This window comes from Cuculus canorus, chromosome 1, assembly GCF_017976375.1.
Source record: "Cuculus canorus isolate bCucCan1 chromosome 1, bCucCan1.pri, whole genome shotgun sequence".
Taxonomy (NCBI): domain Eukaryota; kingdom Metazoa; phylum Chordata; class Aves; order Cuculiformes; family Cuculidae; genus Cuculus; species Cuculus canorus.
Window position 1 is genome coordinate 45,915,521 of NC_071401.1, and position 15,024 is coordinate 45,930,544.

Consider the following 15,024-nt stretch of genomic DNA (forward strand, 5'->3'; position numbering starts at 1 on the left):
TGCAAGCCCTCAGTTTTCGGAAAGAAACTCCATGACTTTTGTAAATTTGCTTTTGCAGTTAAATTTTGGGATAATGCTTTCGCAAAAGTGATTTGCACAGAGCTTTGCAGAATGGATGGGTTTGGTCTTGCAATGTCACTTCAGAGCAGTGCATGTAAGGACTCATATGGGGAAGGATAATCCAAACTGTTCTGCAGGACATGCTCTGCAAACTGTCATTGGCAGAGCCGAAAAGTCTTCTCATATTCTGACTTCTAGCCTTGGTCTTTACCTGGTCTTCCCCTGCTGGCAGGATAAATATGCACACACACAAAAATACCATGTTTCTTCTTTTGTGTTATGGTCCTGGACACATTGGAGGGAAGGAATGCCATCGAGAGGAATGTATACAGACTTGAGCGGTGGGACTGTGCAAACCTCATGAAGTTCAACAAGGCTAAGGGCAAGGTCCTGCACCGGGATTGGGGCAATTCCAAGCAAAATGCAGGCTGGGAGGAGAATGGATTGAGAGTAGCCATGAAGAGGTCTTGAGGGCCCTGGTAGGTGAGAAACCCCAACATGAGCTATCGATGTGCACTTGCACACAGAAAGCCAGCTGTATCCTGGGCTGCATCTAAAGAAGCATGACTAGCAGCCTCTGAGCAACCTGATGCAGTGGAAGGTATCCCTGTCCATGGCAGGAAGGTTGGAATTAGGAAGAATTTTTTTACTGTGAGGGTGGTGAGGCACTGACACAGGTTTCTAAGTGAAGTCTTGAATGCCCCATCCCTGGAGGTGTTCAAGACTAGGTTAGATGAGGAGGTTGGAACTTGATGGTCTTTAAGGTCCCTTCCAACACAAACTATTCTTTGATTCAATATTCCAGTGCTGATTTCAGTTATGTAGTACAGAATACCTTTAGAAAGGACTAGAAATAATTATAGAACTTCTCTACAAGCCCTTTCTTTGTTTTAGATAGGCTATGTTAGACATGAAATCTGTTTATAAGTAATGACAACTGATGCACAGCAAGGCTGTGCTTGCATTTGGTACAATAAAGGGCAAACTAAAACGTGAAGAGGGAATTCTGTATTTTACTAAATGAAAATGGCTTATTTTGAATTATGAGTTGTATTTTTGGATAGACTGCCCATTTTGTTAAAGAACAAACCATGGCAGTCTAAAAAATTTTGTATGAAACTGGAGAACTGCAAGGAATGAACATATGTGAGATGTTCCATACCTGCATCAGCACAGTCTGTCTCATGCCATCTCTTTTGATAAGCCATATCTTAAAGAAAGAATGTCAAAGCATGTGTGCATTTAAGTAGCTGCTTGCGCGGTCTTTTTTGTGACTGAAGCGCTATTTCCTTCAGGATTGCGTGTCAAGATCTTGAACACCTGAGTGTGACCAGCTGACATTAGCCTTGGGACAAAGTCTCCTAGTTGGGATGAGAAACACTTGCTCTGTCACATCCTTTCAACTTAAAGGACTGAAGCTGCATGGTGTCCAACAGTGTCAGCCTACTCTGGTGTTGTACTTGAAAAGGAATTTTTCCTGCTTGGTTTTATTTTTCTTTCTGGTTTCCTTATTCTTCTTGGCCTGCCTTTTCATTCCCCTTTGGCTTGTGCATTCTCCCTTGTCCATTCCACCCTGCATCCACCCACGTGCATAGCAATCTAGAAATGCTCTAGATCCCATACTGCTGCAGGACTAAGCATGCAAACCAGTAACTGTTGCAAGGAAGGGATTCTGTGGAGTACTTTGGCTGGAGTCCTGCATGGAAGGATCATGTTTTCTGTGCTTTTGGCTTACTGCCTGAGTGAAAAAGTAGTCTCCTCATATCCCGGGTTGTGATTGCCTTTCTAGTAACTTCAGCAGCCTTAACATTTCAGCTCTGCAGTGTGAGTAAGGGTTAACATATGAGGCTTGTGCTACAAGTCACAATGAGCTGAAAAGTTATTGTAGAAACTTATTTATCTCATGCTCGATACACAGTGACCTCTTGTTGGAATGTGCAGGCTGTAAATGAGAAGGTGGGTGTCTCACCTGCAGTCCTGCAGGCACAGCCTGGCCAGGGAGGAGGATTGAGGATGAATCTCCTTCCTTCTGTCTCATATCCAAAAGATAAAGAATTCAAACTAGTTATCCTTCTTGGATCCTGTTGCCTTTAGCTAATTTGTGTGGGTGTCCCTGATCGTGATTAAGGACATGGAACTGTTAGAGAAAGTCCAGAAGAGGCCACAAAGATGATTTGAGGGCTGGAGCACCTGCCTTACGAGGACAGGCCGAGAGATTTAGTCTTGTTCAGCCTGGAGAAGGCTCCAGGGAGACCTAGCAGCCTTCCAGTACTGAAAGGAGGCCTACAGGAAAGCTGAGGAGGGGCTCTTTATAAGGGAATGCAGGGACAGGATGAGGGGGAATTGTTTTAAGCTAAAAGAGGGGAGAATTAGATTAGATATTAGAAAGAAAGTTTTTACTGTGAGGGTGGTGAGGCATTGACAAAGGTTGCTCAGAGAAGTCGTAGATGCCCCATCCCTGGAGATATTCAAGGCCGGGTTGGATGGGACTTTGAGCACGCCGATCCATTGGAAGGTGTCCCTCCATGGCAAGGAGTTTGGAACTGGATGATCTTTAAGGTCCCTTCCAACCCAAACCATTCCATGATTCTGCAGTTCTGATGCCTCATTTTGTGGATGAAGATTTGAGGGGAGCGTGGTTGGGTTTGTGGTTGTAATGAAGGCTCTGCAGTGCTAACATATGCCAATGCCTGTGACTTTGGTTGGATATGGCCCTCAGTGTAACGTACACAGCCAGTGTTGGAACACAATGGTGTGGTTTCATACACAGCTACTTCTTGGGGAATGTAAGGGAAGGAGCTTGTGGCTTTCTTTAGAGAACAGGCTGCTTTCCAGCCAGCTGCACGTGTGTGGTTGTGCAACTTCTGGTCCCTCCTGCACAATTGTGGTGGGTAGCGGTGGATGAAAAAAACTAACCCATGGAGGAGCACCGCTTACAACATTGTGTAATAAACATTGTTTCTTAGGGTCCTGTTGTTCCTTCTAGACAAAAGGGTTTGTATTAAAGCCCAGGAGCGCAGAGAAAGATTTGCAGGAGGGGAAGGGCTGTAGACAAACCCAACCAAATATGACCTGCTAGTGAAATAAGTGATGTAAATCGGCTGCATGGATATCCTTAGCTTCCCAGGCTTCTAGCATGCAGCCAAAACCAAAAAGCATCATGACTGGAAGGAGCAGGCTCTCTGGAGACCTGGAAGATTAAAACTCACACAAACGCTCGTGGCTTTGGCTTGCAACACACGAAGAAGCTCCTGTTAGCAGGCACGTGGCAAGAAATGCTGTGGTGATGCTGAGTCTGGGAGCAGGGGAGGGGAGTTGTGCTGCCGCCAGGTTCCTCTGGCAGTGCTGTGCTGGCAGCCTCCCCAGAGACCCAGTGTCAGAGCCTTCATGGAGCTGAGACACCCCCAGCTAGTTCAGGATCCCTTTGGTAGGCAAGGAGTCACTGTGTATAAAAGCACATGATTCTCATTACCCATTCCAGGATGTCTGCTGGGGCTGAATTGCCTGGATCTCCAAGAGTTGCCCAGTAAGAAGCAGCAGATGTTTTCCCTGGGAAGGAGCAGCTGCTTATGTATTTATATAAATATATATATATACACACATATAATATATATAGTGTGTGTGCAGTGGATTCACAAGCAATTATTAGAAAAACATTCCTTTCCAGTCATACAAAAAGGGTATTTTTGTTGTCTTCTTTCCTCTAAAACACAAATCGGAGAGTCAGGGATTTTCATTTGCCATGACAACCAGTGAAACCACAGAGCCATATGATTTCTCTATACTTACTATGACTAAATCTTATTTTTTTTTTTGAGGGCCATGTTGCTAACAGAGTTCGGAAACATCAGGTGTTATTTGTTTTTCTCATGTAGATTAGACAGGATTTAATTTGCATGTTTGCTTGGGAGCCGTAGAGAGCTGGGGAATATTGATATTCCCATGATTCTTGGTATCTTAGTTCAGAATTACCATATTGTACTGAAGTCTCTTTTTTTGCTCTTTGAGAGAGTGTGATTACTGCAGGGTCTTTGCTCCCACAGGACAAAAACCATTGTGGAGGCCCGTGAGTGCTGCAGAACAGTGAGGATCATAGTCTTGAGCCTCAGAGATGTTTGTTTACACATAATACAAACAGCTTAGAGACTTTAAGAGCAAATAAATCTTCTAGTCTTATACTGGGGCAACATTTTGCAAAGGCACGGACTCAAATCTTGATTGTCCATGTGAGGACTCCTGCCAGCTCCAGGTCTGAGCACTTCACGCTAACTGAAAACCTGGGGGTGGTGTTACTGTCAATGAAACTCGAGTTCCAACATTTACCCTCTATTTTAACAACTGCTGTCTTCTGCTCAGGAATTTCCCCAGGGTGCCAAATATAGATTCAACACACACACAAAAACAAAACTAAAACTCGGCCCCAAGAGCTGCTCTGTTGCTAAGGAATAAAAATAAATGGTCACAAACATGGTGCTGACGTGCCAAGTTGTGTCCTCATGACCATGAAGCAGTGAAGGTCCCTAGCTGGGTAGTGACAGCACTGCCAAGGCCGTGCATGTCATGTTGGCACTGGTGCCTATGGACTGGCTACTGTTTGCTTAAAGTAAATAAAAGGAAATAACTTTCTGCTTCCTAATATTAGTCCCAAAGAGGTTGAAACTTCAGTAGGCTGCTGTCAGGAAATCAGTAAGGAAGGACAATCTCTGAATTTTGATATGGTGTTATATATAAAATCATATAGTGGTTTGGGTTGGAAGGGAGTTCAAAACCCATCCAGTTCCAACCCCTTTATCTGAAAATCTCTGCAATAATTTATTAACCTCTGTTGCTGGAGGTGGGGTGTAGCTGAGCTGGGAGTGGGGGTATGCAGACATGAAGACATAATTTATCCAGTCTAGAGAGCTGCTGTGCCCACTGTGATCCTCATCTGGAGCCCTGTGTTCAGTTCTGGAGTCCTCAGCACAGGAAGGACATGGGTCTTTTAGAGCGAGTCCAGAGGAGACCATGAAGATGATCTGAGGGCTGGAGCACCTCTCATACAAGGACAGGCTGAGAGTTGGTGTCGTTCAGCCTGGGGAAGAGAAGGCTGTGGGGAGATCTTACAGCAGCCTTCCAGTGCTGAAAGAGGACCTGCAGGGAAGATAGAGAGGGACTCTTCATCAGGGAGTGCAGGGATAGGATGAAGGAGAATCGTTGTAACCTGAAAGAGAGGAGATGTAGATGAGATATTGGGAAGGAATGTTTTCCTGTGAGGGTGATAAGGCACTAGCATGAGTTTCCCAGGGAAGTCATGGATGCCCTACCCCTGGAGGTGTTCAAGGCCAGGCTGGATGAGGTTTTGAGAACATTGATCCAGTGGAAGTTGTCCCTGCATATGGCAGGGGGTTGGAACTGAATCATCTTTAGGGTCTCTTCCAACCCAAACCATTCTCTGATTCTATGAATGTTTGTGTGTGTGTGTGTTTGTGCATACGTTATTCTTGATTTTGTGGGGGCCTGTTTGCTTTAGTCCTCAAGGTACCACTTGCTGCATCAAGTCTAAATAATAAATCTCAAAGACTCTACCCCAGAACACATTGTTTTTACTATTTTTTCAGATCTAAGGGTTTTAGGTTAGCTGTTTGAGTAATGTCCCTGCACCAGTAGAAGACCTAGAGCAGAAAGCTTCCACTAACAGCTGCTCTTTTTGCTTGTTGGGGTTTCTTTTAGTGTCAAATTTAACCCATGGAATCTCTGGCGTAAAGGCAAAGTGAGGTTTTAACGTCAGATGGTTGCCCTAGATGAGTAACTGTACTTTTGCAGTGGTTTAGGACAAATGAAAAGTAGTGTAACCACCTGAAACTATAAGGGGAACTGAAAACAGGCTACATGTTAGCACATGAGCTGAAATTTAACCAGTACATGAATACCATTTCTTACTTCATGAAGAGAACCCTGGTATCCTTACAAAAATCTTACTCAGGAGCTCTTATGGCATGCAATGACTATTATAATTATACTAGTTATAGGAAACAGGGCAGATGCTTGTTAGTCCTCAGCACAGGAAGGACATAGATCTTTTAGAGTGAGTCCAGAGGAAGCTGCAAAGATGATCGGAGGGCTGGAACACCTCCCGTATGAGGACAGGCTGAGAGTTGTTGTTGTTCAGCCTGGAGAAGAGAAGGCTCTGGGGAGACCTTATAGCAGCGTTCTAGTACTTAAAGAGGGCCTACAGGGAAGATGGGGAGGGACTGAAAGAATCAACTTGAAGCTGAAACAGGGGAGATTTAGATGAGATATTAGGAAGAAATGTTTTCCTGTGAGAGTGGGAAAGCACTGGCACAGGTTGCCCAGAGAAGTCATGGATGCCCCATCCGTAGAGGTGTTCAGTGCCAGGTTGGATGAGGCTTTGAGCAACCTGATCTGATAGAAGTTATCTCTGCCTATGGCAGGGTGTTGGAACTGGATGAGATTTGTGATCCCTTCCAACCCAAGCCATTCTGTGAATCTATGAAAGATACTTTTGTGCAAAATTAAATTTTAGGTCTAGGGTTGTAAACCTAATTCTGCTTTCCTACCTCCAAAGCTTTTCCCATCTGTTCTGGGTCCCTCCTGCATCTGGCAGGGTGCTGCGTGCAGGCAAGGCTTCTCTTTGAGGCTTGAAGCTACGCCCAAGTCTATTATTTCCACTTTCTTCCTCCTCTGAAGAATCTGTTTTCATGAAACATCTGCTCCTCTGGCAGGCGCTTCCAAGTTAAAGCTGTCCTGAAGTGTTTCTTTGCAGAAATGCAAAGAATATTCCCCATCAGCTCAGCTGCTTGCCAGACAGGCTGGCTGCTCCCAGTCTGGGGGTTTCCATCAAATGATAGCATTATTACAGGGGAAAACTTTTTAGATGAGACAACTCTTACTGGTGGTGCAGTTTTGTTAGGAGGTAGAGGTATATCTACTTGGGTGCATGAGCATGTGTGACGTTATAGATGTAATGGGCTTTCCATCAGGAAATAAGAGGAGGTGGTGAAGTGGGTAGCACTGAGGTAATAATCGGCCTACATCCATCACACCAAACTTGATATTAGTGGCAGAAAGGGCCCTTTGGTTTGGTATTTCATACTTATCTTTGGAGGAACAGGTACTTGAGAGACAAGCTTCTCAAGGGTCTTCTCAGCTGCTCCAGCACGTTCTCCATCTCCCTCCCCATAAGGATTTAAATTGCACTGCCTCTGCCATCTTAACAGGAGCCTGTAACACTTAACTCTGTTATTACTCTGTCACTTCATGTATTAAAAAAATACGTTGCTTCTGGAGGAGAAATTTTCCTTTGAAATGCATAACACAGGCAGAAGTCTTCAAAAATGCAAACGCGCTGTTGCAAATTGCCACCTGTCCTATTGTGGTGGCACAGCTGTGTGATGTACAGCTCCCGTGGGGCTGGCTGGTGTTGTACGTGGGACTGTGATAGGGAGTCTTTGGGTGAAACACAGGGTCACTTTATTTCCTCATTTATGTTTAAAAAAACAACAAAACCCAACTTCTCTCTTAACAGTCCTAGTCTACAGTAGCAGGCTGTGCTCTTGAATTAGAGGGCATAGAATGGTTTGGGTTGGAAGCTCATCCAGTTCCAACCCCTGTGCCATGGGCATGGACGTCTTCCACTGGATCAGGTTTTGCCTAGGGATGCCAGCCTCCCTGCTGAATCACTAGGAAGATGCTGTCCCACAAAATCCAGGTGCAAAATACTAACTGAGGATGGCTTATCTGTACTGTGCAAGTAATTGCTCTAATAATTTTATGTTCCTTCCTGGAGAAAGCTCCTTCAAGCTATTGTCTTGAGAAGGCTTCTTCACTGTGCTTCAGTCTGTGACATAAAATGGATGAGAGATGCCAGTTAGGAGATGGACTCCTCTCAATGAAACATTATCAGTTGCCCAGAGAAGTCACAGATGCTCCATCTGTGGAGGTGTTCAGGGCCAGGCTGGATGAGGCTTTGAGCAACCTGATCCAGTTGGAGGTGTCCCTGGCCATGGCAGGATGTATGATCTATAAGGTCCCTTCCAACCCAAGCCATTCTATGATTCAGATTCTTCAGAGGAACATGGGGTATTTTTTTGTTTCCCCTCCCCACTTTTTTTCACTTTTTTACAGCTTCCACAGTACGGTTGCAATTCTTAAAGCTGTTGTCTTGGCTTTTTCAGTTTTACCTTTGATTCTTGCTATTCTAAGAGAATCAGCACAAATGCACGTAGTTGTAGTAGGAGAATGAACGTCTTCTTTAGAGATTTGGTGGTTCCATATGCAGATCGCGTCTAGTATAGAGGAAAGGCAGGTACTGTGCCTGCTCCTCAGAAGGTGTAGCTGGCTGAATATTAATAAGATCAACTCAATGGATGTTAAAATATGTTGTTAAGAACAGTATGCAACATAGGTTTTTTGGTTTTTTTTTTTTTCTGTTTGTTGATGAGAGTGGTAACACACTGCTACAAGTTTCCCTGTGAAGTCATGGAAGACCCATCCCTGGAGGTGTTCAAGGCAAGATTGGATGAGGCTTAGAGCAACCTGATAAAGGGGAAGGTGTCCTTGCTCATGGTGGGGGGGTTAGGCTAGATGACCTTTAAAGGTCCCTTCTGACCCAAACCACTGTGTGTTTCTATGATTTTTATTGTGCTTATTGCTTCTTCCCTTTACTGCTGGTATAGCTGATTTATTATTATATTACAGGAGAGTTGCCTTTTGGTCTGGTAGATCTGTCCCAAGCCACAGAATAAAGACCCCAAATTATTACTTTTTTTTTTTTTGGATCTTGTTGTCCATTCTGAACAAAACTTTCATCTTAATATAACAGTTGGGTTTTAGCTTTTTGATTGCTACTGCAGGACAACATGGGGCTTGCCCAGTATGGCCTCACCAGTGGTATGATATGACGAAGCATGGCATGATATGGGAGCACCATGCTGGAAGGTACCAAGTGCAGCCTTGCAGACATAATTTCAGCCATGTGAAAGCCAGGGCAGATGAGGCTTCATCATAATGAGGGGAGACCTTATTACTCTCTACAACTACCTGAAAGGAGGTTGTGGAGAGGAGGGAGCTGGCCTCTTCTCCCAAGTGACAGAGGACAGGACAAGAGGGAATGGCCTGAAGCTCCGTCAGGGGAGGTTCAGGTTGGATATCAGAAAAAAATTCTTCACAGTAAGAGTCATTGGGTACTGGAACAGGCTGCCCAGGGAAGTGGTCGAGTCGCCTTCCCTGAAGGTGTTTAAGGAACGGGTGGATGAAGTGCTTAGGGACATGGTTTAGGGAGTGTTAGGAATGGTTGGACTCGATGATCCAATGGGTCCTTTCCAACCTTGTGATTCTGTGATTCTGTGAGGCTTAATTACTTGTTCCTTCTACTACATTTGATGGAGAAATGATGTAAATCCCAGTAAATCACAAGTTAACTTGGGCAGAAATAACTGCTTATTTTTTTAATTAAAAAGCATTCTTATAAAACAAAACTGTTTGTTCATACCACAGTTTCTGGCACAATCAAAACAAGATGGTCAACAGCAGTAAGACATGTCATTGTAGTTAAAACTTCAGAAAATTTTTTTGGATGTGCTTTTATAACCCAAACTGTTTAATGTACAGATTCATATTTCACAATACATTTATGGTAATCAGAATCATAGAATGGCTTGGGTTGGAAAGAACCTTAAGGATCCTCCAGTTCCAACACCCCTGTCATGGGCAGAGACATCTTCCACTGCATCAGGTAGCTCAAAGCCTCATCCAGCCTGGCCATGAACAGCTCCAGGGATGGGGCATCCACGACTTCTCTGGTCAACCTGTGCCAGTGCCTCACCACCCCCACAGGAAAATCTTTCTTCCTGATATCTCACCTAAAACACTCCTCTTTCAGCTTAAAACTGTCCTGCTCCTCCTATCCCTGCACTCCCTGATAAAAAGCCCTATTCCCAGTTTTCCTTTAAGTAATGGAAGGGAATGACTTATGTCATTGGTTAATGACATACTTACCCTTATTCTCCTCCTGTGTTTGCAACCTTATTTGAGTCATGATGTTCTTGTCAATATTTTATTGAAATCCTTCAGTTGTGATAGCTGTTCATGTATCTTGATGAAAATATTGGTGTCAAACTGTCTCATCTTGCAAGTGTTTTATCTGAGCCCTGTCACCCAGTGTCAAAACATCTCCATGTATGACTGTGATGCCACTCAATCCCCCCACCATGCCAGCCCAGCAAACTAGTGTGTCATAAGACGACATTGCCTTTTACCTCATTAACATGCACAAGCTTTTCTTCTGCACTGAGAACAAATCTTTTCCCCAGCTTTGTCTCCCTGCTTGTAGGGTTCCTGTCCCCGTAAACTTTTCCCAGACTGTGTATGAGACCTGAGGTTCAGCCCGATCGTGCACCTCGTTTCTAAAGACAGAAGTTCTCATTCAAGGTCCTGATGGGTTTCCCTGTTTCAATGGGTCAGGTCCTGGTGTGGAAGCTTTATTTCTCGTTGTAGAGAGCTTTATTTCTCATTGTGTAGACTTGGGAAGCTTTCCTGGCTTTTCCATGCAAGGCACATTCAAGGTAATGCTTGACTGTAGTTTTAAAAAATAATTTTGTATATTTTTTTTTCCCCTTTGGGAAGAAGCTGTTTTTGAGTGGATAAAACTGCATTTTTGGCTGGATTTCTGGCAATGCAGTTTTCCACACTTGGAAGTCAGCCTGTCTGCTGTGCTGGCTGAGTCTTTAACTGCTTCTATGCAAAAATGTGTTGCTGCAGAGCATACAGCTTGGTGGTTGCATGATTCACTATAACGTGGCTAAAACCACAGACCCTTGCTTTAAGCATGCAGTATTTGGTATCCATATGCAGGCATGTCTTGAAAGGTGCTTATAAAAACATGTATTAAGATTGCACAGATTTTTTGCTGTCGGAACCCAGATTCTGCCAATAAATGGAGTGCGGGGCTGTTCTCATGCTTGGAAACAGCTTTCTAAAGATGGTGTATATCCTGGGCATGCTGCTGGTAGTGTGTGGTTTGGTCACCAGCCAACTATTGTGGCATTGTGCATGTGCATATTCTTTTTTCAATCCTAAAAAAATTAACGTCTGTTTGCTATTTTGCAAGTACTTTGTGTGTTTATCTCATTTTTCCTGAGTAACGCAGAAATTGAAGTAGTTCATTTATCTGTGCGAGGAGAATTAACTGATTAACAGTTCAATCTTCAGATATTTTTGATAGGATATAGCTTGCTGTCTGCATGTGATATTTTACACTTTTGTGGTCATTCCCAACCTCAAAGTGTGTTACAAATATCCCTGAGTCTTACCTCCTTGGACCACAGGAGCTGTGACTTGTCTGGTCTCTTCGGAAGAACCTTTGGTTCACCATCCAACAAAAAATAATTGATATGTGTTCATGCTGCTCTTGACACTAGTACTAGCAAAGCCACACAGAAGACTTCACCCAGTGATGGATGGCATAGACACGAAGCCTTTTCAACATTAGGGTGTGCCAGGAGCACATGAAAATCCAAAGATTCCTCCTAGATGCGAGATCTGTAACCTCCAATGTTAAGCAAACCATCCAGACAGAGAGAGCAATATTTAGCCCGTTATCTCTGAAAGTGAGGAGAGGTGGTGTCCAGCCATGGGCTGTTGCAAGACAGGGCGCTCTCCTCTCAAGCATGAGCATCACAGCCAACGAGCCTGCTCTGCCAAACTCCTTCTGCACAGTAAAGCAGAGCTTCTGCTCTGGGCTCTTCATTGGGATGATGTTGATACTAGATTTATTGTAGAATCATAGAAAGGTTTGGGTTGGAAGGGACTTTAAAGATTGTCTAGTTCCAAGCTCCCTGCCATGGGCAAGGACACCTTCCACTGGATCGGGGTGCCCAAAGCCTGGCCTTGAGCACCTCCAGGGACGGGGCATCCACAACTCCTTGGGACAACCTGTGCCAGCGCCTCACCACCTGAATAGGAAAACACTTCTTCCCAATATCTCATCTAAATCTCCCCTCTTTCAGCTGAAATCCATTCCCCGTAGTCCTGTTCTTACAGTCCCTGATACAGAGCCCCTCCCCAGCTTTCTTGTAGGCTCCCATTTCAGTACTGGAAAGCTGCTGTAAGATCTCGCTGTAGCCCTCTCTTCTCCAGGCTGAACAATCCCAACTCTCTCAGCTTGTCCTCATATGATAGGTGCTCCAGCTCTCCGATCATCTCCGTGACCACCTCTGGATTTGCTCCAACAGATCCATGTTCTTCCTGTGCTGAGGACTCCAGAACCGGAGGACTCCAGGTGAGGTCTCACGAGAGCAGAATAGAGGGGCAGGATCCCCTCCCTTGCTTTGCTGGTCACACTGCTTTGGATGCAGCCCAGGATATGGTTGGCTTTGTGGGCTGCAAGCTTGTATTGCCAGCTCACGTTGAGCTTCTCGTCCACTATTATGTACTTGCTTTATGGTGAAGCACCTGTAATTGCTGATCAGTAGGTTTCTCTGTAGTGCTTGCACAACCTCCTGGCAGCCAAATAACGTATGAGCCATGACCTGATCAAAATAGCCTGGTGAGCTGCAAATTTTCCCTGGTGGCGAAAGAGGTGAGGGAACGGGCTGCATGCCCTGCGTGGTCAAAACTTCTCAAGTTTAGCGTCTCTGTATTTTATAGGAATATCTCTGTGAGATAAAACATACCTGTGGTGCATGAGAACTTGCACATACTCAGCTTGTTTGGTTTCTGTAGGAGAAATATCCTGAGCAAAGGTTTTGAGGAGCAGGAATTTCTCCAAATAGAATTTTTCGGTAAGGCTGAGGTTTTCATAATATGCTGGCTTTTTCATCTGGAAAGTTTGTGTGCAATTTACTCTTTTTTTTTTTTTTAAAATGTGTCTAAACTTTTGAATGACGAGGCTGTTGTGTGCATAGTTGTGCATAGTTGCTTCATTCCTCCTGGAAGTGTTGGATGGAATTACAATCTATGGAGGTGTTCAAAAAATGTGTAGATGTGGCACTTCGGGACATGGTTTAGTAGGCATGGTGGTGTTGGGCTGATAGTTGGACTTCATGATCTTAGGGGTATTTTCTAACTTTAACTTTTCTGTAATTCTATGATTCTGTGTTTAGGAATGCCAGTGTGCAACCAGCTGGATATTACTTGTCTGGAACAGGAAGTATGATGGACAGAGATGGGAAATGCTGGGCTCTGCAACCCGTATGTGCCTGTGATAAATCTTTCTGCCTTGAATTTGGGAAAGACATTCCTGCAGATTTATTGTCTCATCTAGCTGAGAGGGTGGATCTCTTGTGGCTTTGCTGCCAGTACAAAGCAGGGCCATTGCATGGGTGATCCAGGGTTTTTGGGGTATGAAATCTCTCTTAATTTTTCCTGCATGGTTGGAAGTGAAATTAAACCTTGTAAAGAGGAGGAGTGAGGAAGGTGTGCCAGCGAGCAGGAGGAAATCCAGGCTGCTGGGTTGCAGAGGAGCATGAGCTGGACTTGTGCTTGCTGACTGCAGGAGCCTGCTTGGGTTGGCAGGTGCTCTGGAAATGGAAATATTTTCTCCCGAGTTATGTAATGCAGCAGCATGTCCAGACCTGAGTTCCCTGCGATTTTCTGGCCCGCAAGGAATAATTTTCTGCTTGAAATATTAGCTGTAGCTTTGAATTTCCGGGTTCATATGGCATGTGTGATCAATGTAATATCTGTGTACATAACTGCTGCTGTTTGAACTTGTGTTGTTTAGGTAAATTTATTTTGGTTTATAGCTGTTGGATGATGATCAACAGAAATCCTTGTTCATTAAGAATTGTATAAATACATAAAACCCACCCTGACCTGCTGGTTTGATCCAGCAAGTGGAAGAAGCTACAGATTCTTTTCTGTGTCTAACTGAAGCAATGGGTTGTAGATGAGGATGTGAGGTAGGATTGAGCTGAGGTGCAAATTATAAGTGTTCCTGGCTTAATATAGGCCCTCAGTTTCACTCTTTGCCCTTATATTTGGAGAAGCCTCTGCAATGTGGGTTGAACTCTAGGCTGCGGATAGCCATGCTTGGGTCTGCATCAGCTGGCAGCCTGCTCTGACTTGGGGACTGTGGTCCCCTGAGCATGGCTTCTACATAGGAAATGCTCACAAAGCCTTCTGGTGCTTCATCAGGCTGTGGGAAATGAAAACCCATGAGTGAGACTGGTAGGGAGAGTAGGTGATGCCATGCTGTGCCATGGATGCCATGCTGTGCCATGCATTCCCTGCTCCGGTTTTTGCCTGGGACTGCAGAGATGTGAACTGTTACTCTGTGGACTCCTGTACCTCTAGCACCAAAGGGCACTGAGACACCATGGAGGTTTAGAAACAACACACAATTTCTGTTTTGTTCTTCCAAAATGAAGCTGTTGAAGCTTTCTTTCAGACATGAAAGGGTTTTGCCTTAGGACAAAGGCTGTCCACTGTGTTTCTTTGCACGTTTTATCTTGAGATCTTCAGGAGAGTAAAGGCAGATGTTGGCACACCTTGTGGTTGACCTAGAAAGTTTTGCCTTTTTGAAGTATCCCACTCCAGTTTTGTGTTGGTGACTCAAAACAGTTGGGGTAAAATCATCATCATAGAGCCTGTTCCTCATCATGCCTAGAGGTAGAAAGTCTTCCTTGAGCAAATCAGTCGAGCGAGAATCATAGAATAGTTTGGGTTGGAAGGGACTTTAAGGATCATCCAGTTCCAGGGATGGGGCATCTATGACTTCTCTGGACAACCTGTGCTATTGCCTCACCGCTCTCACAGTAAAACATTTCTTCTTAGTACCTCATCTAACAGATCCATGTCCTTCCTCTGCTGAGGACTCCAGAACCGAATGCAGGACTCCCAGTCCTGCCCCTCTACTCTACAAGAGCAGAGTAGAGTATCCTGCAGCCCAGGATACGATTGGCTTTCTGGGCTGCAAGCACACATTGCTGGCTCTTGGTGAGCTTCTCCTCTACCTGAACCCTGAAG

The 15,024-nt window shown here is 44.6% G+C and overlaps 1 protein-coding gene across 2 annotated transcripts in view; it reads left to right on the forward strand.

Moving 5' to 3' along the window:
• RAB30 (RAB30, member RAS oncogene family) overlaps positions 1–15,024 on the forward strand; it is a 58,593-nt gene that overhangs the window by 20,660 nt on the left and 22,909 nt on the right. Inside the window, exon 1 of one of the 2 annotated variants that reach the window (XM_054079647.1) lies at positions 12,316–12,337. The exons of the other annotated variant lie outside the window; for it this stretch is intronic. The gene's annotated coding sequence lies outside the window, so the exon portion shown is untranslated. Of the gene's footprint in view, positions 1–12,315; positions 12,338–15,024 lie in introns of those variants that run through there. 2 annotated transcript variants of the gene reach the window in all.